General features: G+C 32.3%; 1 long non-coding RNA gene across 2 annotated transcripts in view; it reads right to left on the bottom strand.

The window, feature by feature from the left end:
• Nucleotides 1–402: 402 nt before the first annotated feature.
• The window catches only part of LOC111721247, a 28,782-nt gene continuing 17,828 nt past the window's right edge, over nt 403–11,356 (bottom strand). For both annotated transcript variants that reach the window (XR_004229482.1, XR_002770542.2), the window contains exon 3: nt 403–2,580. This is a non-coding gene — a long non-coding RNA (uncharacterized LOC111721247). The remainder of the gene's footprint in view (nt 2,581–11,356) is intronic.

Below are 11,356 nucleotides of genomic sequence, written 5' to 3'. Positions count from 1 at the left end.
GATATTTTTATAAAGTATATAGTCTTTTGATATGGGATAAGAGGCAGATCTCATCCTTATTGTTAAGCTAAGACCATGAAGTCATTTCAAAGAAAATAATATATGCTTTTTAATGATTTCAGTAAGATGATTACAGCAGGAGGTGATTTTTATTGCTTATAATTTATCTTGTTTGAAGTAATATCACCAATATAACACAAATAACTTATTGAAGCTTTGTATAATGAATGCTTCTTCTCCACCAAATGGGATTGAATGCTTCTTTGACAAGATAAAACATCACAGACTCCTCTTTAAAATGAAATTCGATTTTACTGAGAAAAATGGAATCATTCTCCTATAGAGAAGATATACTCTGAAGTCCATTTTAGTCTGTCTGAATGGGCCAGAACAATGAAGAAGTTTTTTTTTTTTTTTTTTTTTTTTTTTTTTTTTAGCAATTGTTTAGTTAACACAATTGATATAGCTAGTCAAAGTGAATGTGTTTGATATGTTTTTCTATCTATAATAAAGAAATTAACCAGAAATTGGCCAAATTTTTTCCTCTCCCTTATATAGTAAATGAATTCATGAACAAAGCATTTATTTAGCACTATTTTAAAGCACTGTGACAAGTACAAGAGATACATACAAATAAAAAAGGAAGATTTTCAAGTATGAATACAGCTAAGAATACAAAAGAAAGTTTCTACAATAGAAATGTAAGACCTTAAAGCAATATTAAACCATTTCAGCTAGAGAGAAGAAACAAAAAAACAAAAGCCAACTGTTTCTGAATTCTTCAAATGGTCTGCCTGAATATAAGATAAAATGTATGGATACACCATGTGGAGAAAATTTATCTTCCTTACATAACTGAATTCTTCTCTCCTCCTAGCTAGTACCCTTCCTCTAATACTAATAATCTAAGAAAATTGCAAGAATCTTTTTCAATTTATTTTGCATATATGTATTCTAGATAGACATGTGTGTATGTGTATATGTGCATCAATGGAACGTAATTTCTCTCAGAGAAAGGATTGCTTCATTTTCCAGTTTTGTCTCCAGTACAACCTATGAGAACAAGCATAAGCTAGTAGATAAAACACTGATCCCAACATCAGGTAAACTTGGGTTCAGATAACTCCTCTGACCTATCCTAATGGGCTTTGTAACTTTGGACTTCATGTTTCTTTCTTCTAGAGCCCATAGTCAGTTATCTAAGATTATAAATTGCAGTAAAAGTGCCAGCCTACATTGGTACAAGGAATTTCCTGACCTGAGAGTTATTCATTTCAATGAAACTATAGGTCTAGTATCTAGCACAATACTTTGAATATAATAAGTACTTAATAAGTCCATGTTGGTTGATTGAGTCAGTCTAGGAAAAAAGAATATAAATGACCATTTTTCAATCTTTTCATTCCATGAATTTGAATTAAAGAAAAAAACTATGATGAATGAGTTGCTATATATAAGAAGTATATTTGTGACCCTCAAAAACTTAAATCAGGGTCTTCTTTGCAAGAAGAGATTCTCAATGAATGGTGAGTGAAATAATATATTCTTTTTTTAACTATCTTATGATGAAACAGATTTCAACTAATGAAAATTGATTTTAAAATGAAAAGATTTTGTCATTATAGTGACAATAAGTGACTACTCTATCGTCATTGCATCAGTATCTATTTAAACTCAACTCATACAACAAAATGTATTCAGGAAACATTTATTAAGTGTAAACCATATTCCAAGTACTGTAGCAGGAACTGGAAATTCAAAGATACACACACACACACACAAACTTGAGACAGTCCCTACCCTCAAGGAGTTTATAATATTGACTCCTAGTGATAATGTAAACATAATACAAAATAAGCTTTAGCTAATTTTTTAGTTCCATTCAATTGGAATCTAAGGTCATGAAGGGTTTCATGCAGATAAGAAATGTGCTTTATGCTGAATTCTTATATCCTTTTTCTGATTACCATTGCATGAGAGGAAAGATGTGGCTAGCTTTTTCACAGTGTCCTTATAAACTTGATTACCCATGAGCTATTTGGGGCAAAGCTTATCTTCAGCAAATGGAGAACTTGATGAAAACAACTTAATAAAAAGGAAAAAAGTGCTGATGGGAGCAACTAAAAGTGTAACTGAGTTTTCAACTGGAAACGTGATGTTGTAAATGCATAACCCATATTTTCCACTTTTCAAAAGGAAAGAATTTCTTTATGAGAAATGTAAGTGGATGGATTGAGAGATGGGAACTTGAATTTGAAGCTCCTACCCCTACTAATAATTTTAAGGTTCTTAATGTTAAAACATAGAGCTAAAGCTAAAAGGAATCTCTCATGGATTCTAAAAAAGATAAGCAATTGTGATATGATAATATTGTGAGGACCATAAGTTTTATGAGATCATCTAGCTAGCCTTTAGAACTAAACACCTTCTTTTAACTCCTTCAGCAACAAGCCAAGTATTCTCCACAGCCTAGGAGTCTCAGAGAAATTTCCTTGAGTTGAATGAAGAAAGCTATCAATGGAGTCTACAGCCAAGGTAGAGTGGAATAACTTCATATTTTGTTAGATGATGTTTACATTTCTGCAAAGAAAGAAATGGAGAGGAGGTGAAATATTTCTTGTATAAACACATTTCATTTAATAGCAGAATCTGGGCTCCACATAATGTCTTAGTTCTCTAAATGAAATTTTAATATGAACTGTGAGAACTATTAAAGATAGTGTGACACAGTATATAATGGACAAAAATGTAATTTCAAATGACTTTGGTTAGAATCATGTCTCTAGTACATTTTGGCTACATGTCAATAGTCAAACTATTTATTCATTCAGTGTCCTAGCTAACTTTCTAAGTCCATAAATTGTCAATGAGTTAGAATTTGCATCAAAAAGAAAAAAATTCCTAGACCAATAAAATATGTTTATTCACTCTCCCTCAAGATAATATGTTAATGTCTATTTTTTAAATCCATTGTTTTCCATTTAAAATAATATTTTAAATTATTAAATTAAATAATATTTAGATATGTCTTATTTATTACATTTTTGCAAAAATAAATGTTAACCATAATAAAGAAATAACTCAATAGAATAAATTGCTCAATTAAGCAAACAGTTATTAATTGCCTTCAGTGGGAAGTGTAATACACTAATATTCTACTCCAAAGTGTCATATTATTAAGATATACATCATATCTTGGATTTTCAAAGGCAATAACTGCAGAGCATATTCTTAAGCAAGTTCAAACAAAATGGAAAGGCATCAATTGTAGAGTTGTGTGCTATTGTCATAAATGTAGTTAATTTCTTATACATACCACCAGAAGATGATTCTAAGATACTTGCTCTAAGATATTCTGAATTTTCACTGTCATTTAACTGGAATTTTCTCTCTCTTCCTTGCTTCTTTTAAGTCCTAAACAAAATGGCATGTTCAATAAAAACTTTTTTTTATTTTTCTCAATATTTGTGCCTTCCTTCTTTTGATTATCTCCAATTTATATTTTGTTTGTGTGTAGTTAACATATTGTTTTCCCTCCTTGGTAGTAGGAACTATATTTTATCTGTGTTTGTCATTTAGCATGTCATTTAGCATAGTACCTGAAATATACTAGGCATTTCATAAATGCTTATTGACTGACTAAAATACTCATTCTAATGATATCTGTCATGCAGAATAACAAAATAAAATTCTTCCTTGGAAAAAGGAAGACTCAGAAGAATCAACAAATAAACTCAATGGCTCAGTGTTCAATAAACAAAATCTTTGGAGAACTCTTTAAAAGATATCTACTACTGGAAAAACTGAGAAGTTTTGCAAAAATTACATTTAAACCAGCAGGCCACAACATACTCAAAATATCTAGATGTTAGAGGTCACACCATTAAAAATAAAGAGAACCTTTAGAATTCTTTAACAAACAAGGAATAGAAGAAGTCCCAGAAAACAATCTGTATTATATGAGATTGGAAACCTTCAGTAACAACAAAATGATTTCAACTAGAGATAAGAAAGGAAGCAATTGAGAGAAAAATAAAATGCTTCCCTTTGCCCCTTGATATTTAAGAATATTAAATCTTTTTTTATTATTATTATTTATTTAATAGCCTTTTATTTACAGGATATATGCATGGGTAACTTTACAGCATTAACAATTGCCAAACCTCTTGTTCCAATTTTTCACCTCTTACCCTCCCCACCCCCTCCCCTAGATGGCAGGATGACGAGTAGATGTTAAATATATTAAAATATAAATTAGATACACAATAAGTATACATGACCAAAACGTTATTTTGCTGTACAAAAAGAATCAGACTCTGAAATATTGTACAATTAGCTTGTGAAGGAAATCAAAAATGCAGGTGTGCATAAATATAGGGAATGGGAATTCAATGTAATGGTTTTTAGTCATCTCCCAGAGTTCTTTTCCTGGGCATAGCTGATTCAGTTCATTACTGCTCCATTGGAAATGATTTGGTTGATCTCGTTGCTGATGATGGCCTGGTCCATCAGAGCTGGTCATCATATAGTATTGTTGTTGAAGTATATAATGATCTCCTGGTCCTGCTCATTTCACTTAGCATCAGTTCGTGTAAGTCTCTCCAGGCCTTTCTGAAATCATCCTGTTGGTCATTTCTTACAGAACAGTAATATTCCATAATAAGAATATTAAATCTTATAGAAGTTATAATTCCTAAGCTCTAAACAAACAATAATCAGACCACACAGGTGCAGCAGAAATTGTGACTGGTGCTTTTCACTCACTTAAACAGCATCCCACTGATTTGAAAAAAAAATGTGTAAATGATTCTCAATAATTACCCATTTCTTGGCACTCAGCTATTCCCTTACTACGTCTAAGTACATGAAATATATCACTAAAAGTAACTTATTGACTAGGGAGAAGTTAGCTCATAATTAGCTGCATTCACCTTTAGGAGAATCCATTTGGTGTAATCTCTCTTGCTACAGAGTACTCTCAGTCTCATTATCAGGCATTAAAATAATGGTGGACTTCAAGACAATAAAAAACAATATGTAAAGCCTTGGAAGCACAGCAAACTATTAGAACTGTAACAGAGTGTTTGGTTCACAATTTCAAACTAGTATAAGACATAGAAGGAAGATGGAGGAGTTAGGACTAGACAAGAGTTCTTATAAGAAAAATCTAGGGGAATTAATAGATTGTAAACTCAATGTGACAATCAACAATGAAACATAAGAGCCATGAAACTTAAATCACCTTAAAATCACTTAACCCAGAGTTCCATAGTGTCCAGAAAATGGAAGATGAGTACCACTATTTATTCTGCCCTGATTATATATTATATTTAGAGTATTATGTACTGATTTTCACATTTTAATAAGGACATACATAGGAAGCAAGAAAAATATAATCATGATAATGAAGAATCACAAGAACTAGGTTGAAGGAACTGGGATTGTTAAGCTGAAAGAAAATGAAGATTAGAAAGGATATCTTCTCTGTTTTTAAATATTAAAATAGCTAAAATGGGAAAGATATATTAAATTAGCTCTAGTCAAAAAGGGCAAAAGTGGGAATAATGGATAGACACTGGGAAACAGAGGCAGATTTGTATGCAATGAAAATGGGGGAAAATACTTCCCAATAATTAGAGTTTCCTAAAATAGGCTTTTTCAGGTGATACTTGATTCCTTCTCACAAAATTCCTTTAAGCAAAAGCTTAATAACCACTGGTCAAATACACAGTAAAGGAGAAGCTAATTTGGAAGCGGATCTGACCAGATGGCCTTTGAGATCTCTCCAAGACTGAAAGTCTATAATTCTAAATACTGGAGAAGGATTATAAATAGAAAATGATGATAAGTTTGATGACCTTAGAAAAACATGGAGAGACTTGCATGAAATAATGAAGAGCATAATAAGCAGAACCAAGAAAATGTTGTATATATTAAAAGCAATATTGTTTTAAATGCAATTTGAGGGAATTAATCATTATAAAGGACATATTAAGGAAGGCACTATCTTCATACAAAGAATTGAGAAATAGAAGCTTGTATAGAATGATTATATGTGTATGTCTATGAATATATGTATGTATAAACACATATTTGTGTCTAATGCTAGTCATCTCTAGGATAGGGGGTTGGGAATGGAAAGAGAAACAGGGAAAAATAAATTTAAATAAAAATTTATTATATATTTTTAAAATTCCAAGTTGTATATAATAGATTTTCAGTTTCATGTTTAATCATCTTTTTAAAATTATAGAAATGCTTGCTTTATTCCAAAATCAAAAATAAAATGAAGAAAAAAGAAAGAAAATAAATGGTATACAGGACTAGTGACCAAAATGGTCTTTTATATTCTTAGCTTAGCCAATGAGTAGGAAGATACAATTAAAAGGAGGATAGGAGGATCTGGCTTGAGAACAAAAGAAGAAAGATAGCATGGTGTAACAAAAGAGTACTGAATTTTGAATCACAGGATCTGTAATTTAATCACAAATGTGTTACTATTATCAATATGACTTTGAACAATTAATTTCATGCACCTGGGTCTTTTTCTTCATCTTTAATATGTGATAGTTAGAATGCATTGACCCTGTTCCTTCTAGTTATTAAAACTATGAAAAATATAGGGACTGGGCTTTTATTTTATATAGTACAAGAAACTCCCAAATAAGGAAAGACCACCCACCAATGCAAGTTCGTATTCTGTCTATAACTAATCGTCTTATACTGTCACATAAAGAACTTAATAGTTAAGTAACTTGCCCACTGTCACAAACAAAGTGTATGACCAAGGTGATATTTGAATCCAGGTCTCCTGGGCTCTGAAGTCATCTCTCAATTCACTATATCATTTTCCCTTTGTAAAATAAGCATAAGAGAAGATAAATTAAAAAAATATATATATTTTCCTTATTCCCTTTAAGTTTGCTGATCCCATGACATTGGAAGCAAGGTTGGCTTGGGTAGTGATATTTTAGATAATAATGATGGTAGGTAAATAATATGTTAGTCTACATACCCATCTTGTTTTTTCATCTATTTTCTGTCCATTAAATTTTCCATGTCAGTATTTGCAATATTCTACATGTTCATTTACTTTAATGACTATAATCTTTAAAGAAGAGAAGCATTAGTTTATGTTTCAAATAGATAGCCTTCAGTTAAAACCTCCAAATGGATAAAGAAAGAATGCAGAGTGGTTTGGCTTTATTCAGTGCCAACTCTGGCCCAAGAAAAGCACTCCTCCTAAATATTTTGTGGGTCCTTTACTGTCTGAGTCAGCTGGGATATATCAGTAAAAGAATAGCGAAGGACAACAAGATGATGAATGATATTAACATGGACAAATAGTGACAGCTTTGTTGGAAGGATCAGTACTAATTGTTACTGAAAGAATTAAACAAATAAATTCATCAATTATATTGGTCTGTTCTAAATCTATTTTTTTTCTTCAAGGTTTAAATGACATTGAGACATAAATCTTCTGAATGTATACATGTATATATGTGGCTTTATATATTTTTCTCCTCTGTGTTCATCTGTATACCTTTTTTTAAAGTAATCTTCATTTTTCAAATGATGTCAGCTGACTCAGTAATAATAAAGATTTATAATTTTATGTCTCATCATCTCTGATTCTTTTTGTAGAATCATAGAACATTAGAAATAGAAGCTAAGAGGACATTTAATACTACCACTTCAGTTTACAGGTAGAGAAACTAAGGCCTAAAATAATAAAGTAAACTTGTCCAGGATCACACAGGTACTCACAAAATTTATGTTAAAAGTGAATTTGTTCAATACATAAATGAACAGAATTCTACAATATGTCTGACAAGTGGTCTTCTATCCTTGAATGGTAATACTCAGAAAACAGATACAGATTATTCACATAATAAATCAAAGAACAAAGAGAAGGAAACATATAAACAAAAATATTTACAGATCTTTTTTTAAAAGCAAAAATAAAAGAGTGCTCATTGAGTGGGGAATACTGAACAAATCGTATCCTTTGGATATGATAAAATACTATGAAATTGTGAAAGTAACAATTTCAGAGAAAACGGAAAAGACTTAAATGAACTGATGCATGGAGTATAATAAGTAGAACCAGAAGAAAAATGTATACAGTAATAGCAACATTGTTTGAGGAAAGAAATAAACTTTGACAGATTATGTGATCACACTTACATGGTTGAGACAAGAGATCCTGCTTCCAAGAAAATAATGTGAACATATTATGGAAATACCTTGAAGAGATTTTAAAAGTATGCTCAGGATATTCTATAATTGGTTCCAGTATTCTAGCAAAGCAGTAGTAGTCAGTGAGTTCTTTGGTGGGTCATTATTATGGGGAGTTTAGGAAACTTTCTGAAGCCTCCTCTTCCCTTTCTCTTGATTTGACTTCTCTTTGGCTGATTTCTTCCTGGCTATTGGATGAAAGAAGGGAGACAATTCTATTAAAAAAAATCTGTCCTATTTGAGGTCAACTTGTGGTCCCATAAATGTGAAGCTTTATTCTCTGTCTTCATGTTCATTTTAGTGGAAGTTGGAGCCTATAAATTGCGAGTTTCAAAAGGCCAGGAGAATCAGCCAGGAGAGATTCCAAAAGTCGACTCCATGATGAGTTTTGTAGCTAGCCTGGGATCAATCACCAGATGAGAAATGAATGATCTTTAGCACTGCCTTATCAGGCAGTGATGAAGCATTTGGATATAAACTTGTTAGGACCACTATGATATCCAAACTATGCTAAGTCTGAGCCCACTCACTGGACAACAGCAAGGCAGCAGACAGAAGCTTGTGCCTCTGAATTGTTAAGGAAGAAGAGAAAATATTTCAACTTTTCTTACTACTGTATTTTTTGTACAATTATCCTTTAGAAGAGCCAGTTGATATTAATTGGTTAGTGCTAATTACTGGTGCTAATGTTTTATCCAGTATATATCTAGAATGGGGACTCCAGCTGACTGCAATAACAAAAAATACCTCAGTACTTCAAGCTATCTCCTAGAACTTTAAGGGTTAGCCTAATACTGGAAGAATAAATCCAGAAAGCATACTCACTACAAAGAGAATTTTTTAAAGCCTTTACTCTTGGAAAGCAGACATTGTAGCAGGAAAAACACCATATAAGATGTTGTTTGTCCTTTGTTTTTGAAAAGGATCAGTGGTTTCATGGAGTAATATCTTGACTTCCTTATGAATTGGATCTTGGTGAGTCTTCCAGAGTGATCAAAATTCAGTGGGATGACAACAGTAAAGACAACTAGCAATGGCCTGGGATGCAGAAGAAGAACCTGGTGTCTCCAATATAGGACCAAGTCTAAGCCCCCTACAGCTCTTGCTTCAGCCACCTTCATAGCCCTTAGGATAAATTGTTCTCAGGGGAAGTCTTCACCTGCTTAGGATAGACATCTTCCCATCTCAATGATAGGTTTGCATTAATCTGATTTAGCTTCTCTGCTAAGATGGTTTTACCAAGGAGTGTATGTTGTACAGGTGAGAGCTGAGATACAGTAAATCCTCACACTAGAGATGCTAGTTCTCCCTGAGTACCCATACAAAGTAGATAGCAAGTAATCTTCAGGGGAAATTATCTAGAAGCTGGAGGATACACCAGAGAAAATAGAATGCTTCTTGAGAAGGTGGCATTTGAGTTTATTTTTAAAAGAAGAAAAGGAATCTAAAACATGGAAGTGAGGAAAGAGAGCATTCTAAGTATAATAGAAAAAAAGCAAGAACAAAGACACCCACACACACAAAAAAAGAGAGAGATGGAGGGCATTGTGTAATAAACAAAAAAAAAAAAAAACAAAAACAAAAATAAAGACCAGGACAACTGGAATGCAGAGAATATGGAATGAATAAAAAAGCTAGAAAGACAGATAGGGGCCAGGTTGTGAAAAGCTTTAAATGCCAAAGTTATCACATCAAAAAACCTGTACCCTAAAGAAATCTGTTCCTGTGGATGCTCAGTGAACCCTAGCTGGTCATAATAATGGTAACCCTATATTATTACTTTCACCAAAGGATTTAATACTTTCCATCAGAATATATACAAATGTTCATTTTTTAAAATCTCTCACTGCCAATATGGTCTTTGGTTGTGTATCAAACCAAATTCAAAACCATACAAGTTTTTTGGTTTTGTTTTAATCAGAACCCTTAAATCTTCCCCCTTCTAATAAAAAGCCAATAGTCTGAGGGTCTTCAGAGATATACTGCACAGATGTCAGTTTTAAAGGAAATCCTCTAGAACATACTCACTCTCTCTAACAGAGAACACTCACTTCTCTAACAAAATCCCATAACACAAGAATGGTATAAAATCCCTTTTCATTCCAGAGTAATGACAGTTTCTCTCATGTGTTACCCTAAAACAAGGAATATCCAGGATGAAGTTTTATATCAAGAACTTCTGCCTTTAATATGGATGGATGCTCTTCAAAAATTGCAACAGCATTTCTGATAACAGGTACATTAAATTTCATTACATTATACTTAAAATGAGTCTCATCTGGTGTCCATCTGGCTATCCCACTATCAGTAAAACTGCTATATAATTTGTGAGAACTTCCTTGCACACAGAGTTCCACAATGACTCATATTTTTGTTGCCTAACTACTAAAAATTTGCCTCAAGTGTACATGTGTAGAATAAGACATCACAAAGGTCTATATTTTGCCTTTAATTTGGAATGTCAAGAATAAAAACATTTTGGTAGCAAAGATAATTATCTGAGTAAATAATTGAAAAAATCTTATGTTAAAGTCTCATTGTCAAAACAATTATATAGAAAATGGAGATAACAAAGCATAGGGAATACAGGGGACAGAAGACCATAAAGTAAATTACTTATAATTCATACCCAAAATGCTACATCTTATGTGGCTTTGGATTTCATTTTACCTGCTGGCCCACAGTTTTTTCATCTGGAAAATGAGATTGAAAAAATATGAGCTTTCCTTTCAAATCAAAATTTATGTTCCTAAAATTTTCTATGAGATTTGACTTTTTCTAACTCATATCACATATCATTCTGTGTACATTTGGTTTTGTGTCTAGTGGTTTCCTGATAAAATCTAGATGTCATTTCCCTCATCAGAAAGGATCAGTTGAAAGAGTATGGAATGTTTCTATCTATCTATTGTACCCCAACTACCTAGCACAACATTTAAAATCTAATAAATATTTAATAAGCATGTTTTTATCCATTCATGGACCTTTCCTTTGCTCTTACTGTATTCTCCCTTGTTTCATATTTACTCCAGGGATTGTAAAATTATATTCCATATCCCCATAACTCCAACAGTGCCAGCTTGGGCAATTAATTTAATTTCTGTGGATTTCAATGTCT

This window comes from Sarcophilus harrisii, chromosome 5 (assembly GCF_902635505.1).
Source record: "Sarcophilus harrisii chromosome 5, mSarHar1.11, whole genome shotgun sequence".
Lineage (NCBI taxonomy): Eukaryota > Metazoa > Chordata > Mammalia > Dasyuromorphia > Dasyuridae > Sarcophilus > Sarcophilus harrisii.
This window is presented reverse-complemented; position numbering and strand designations above follow the sequence as displayed.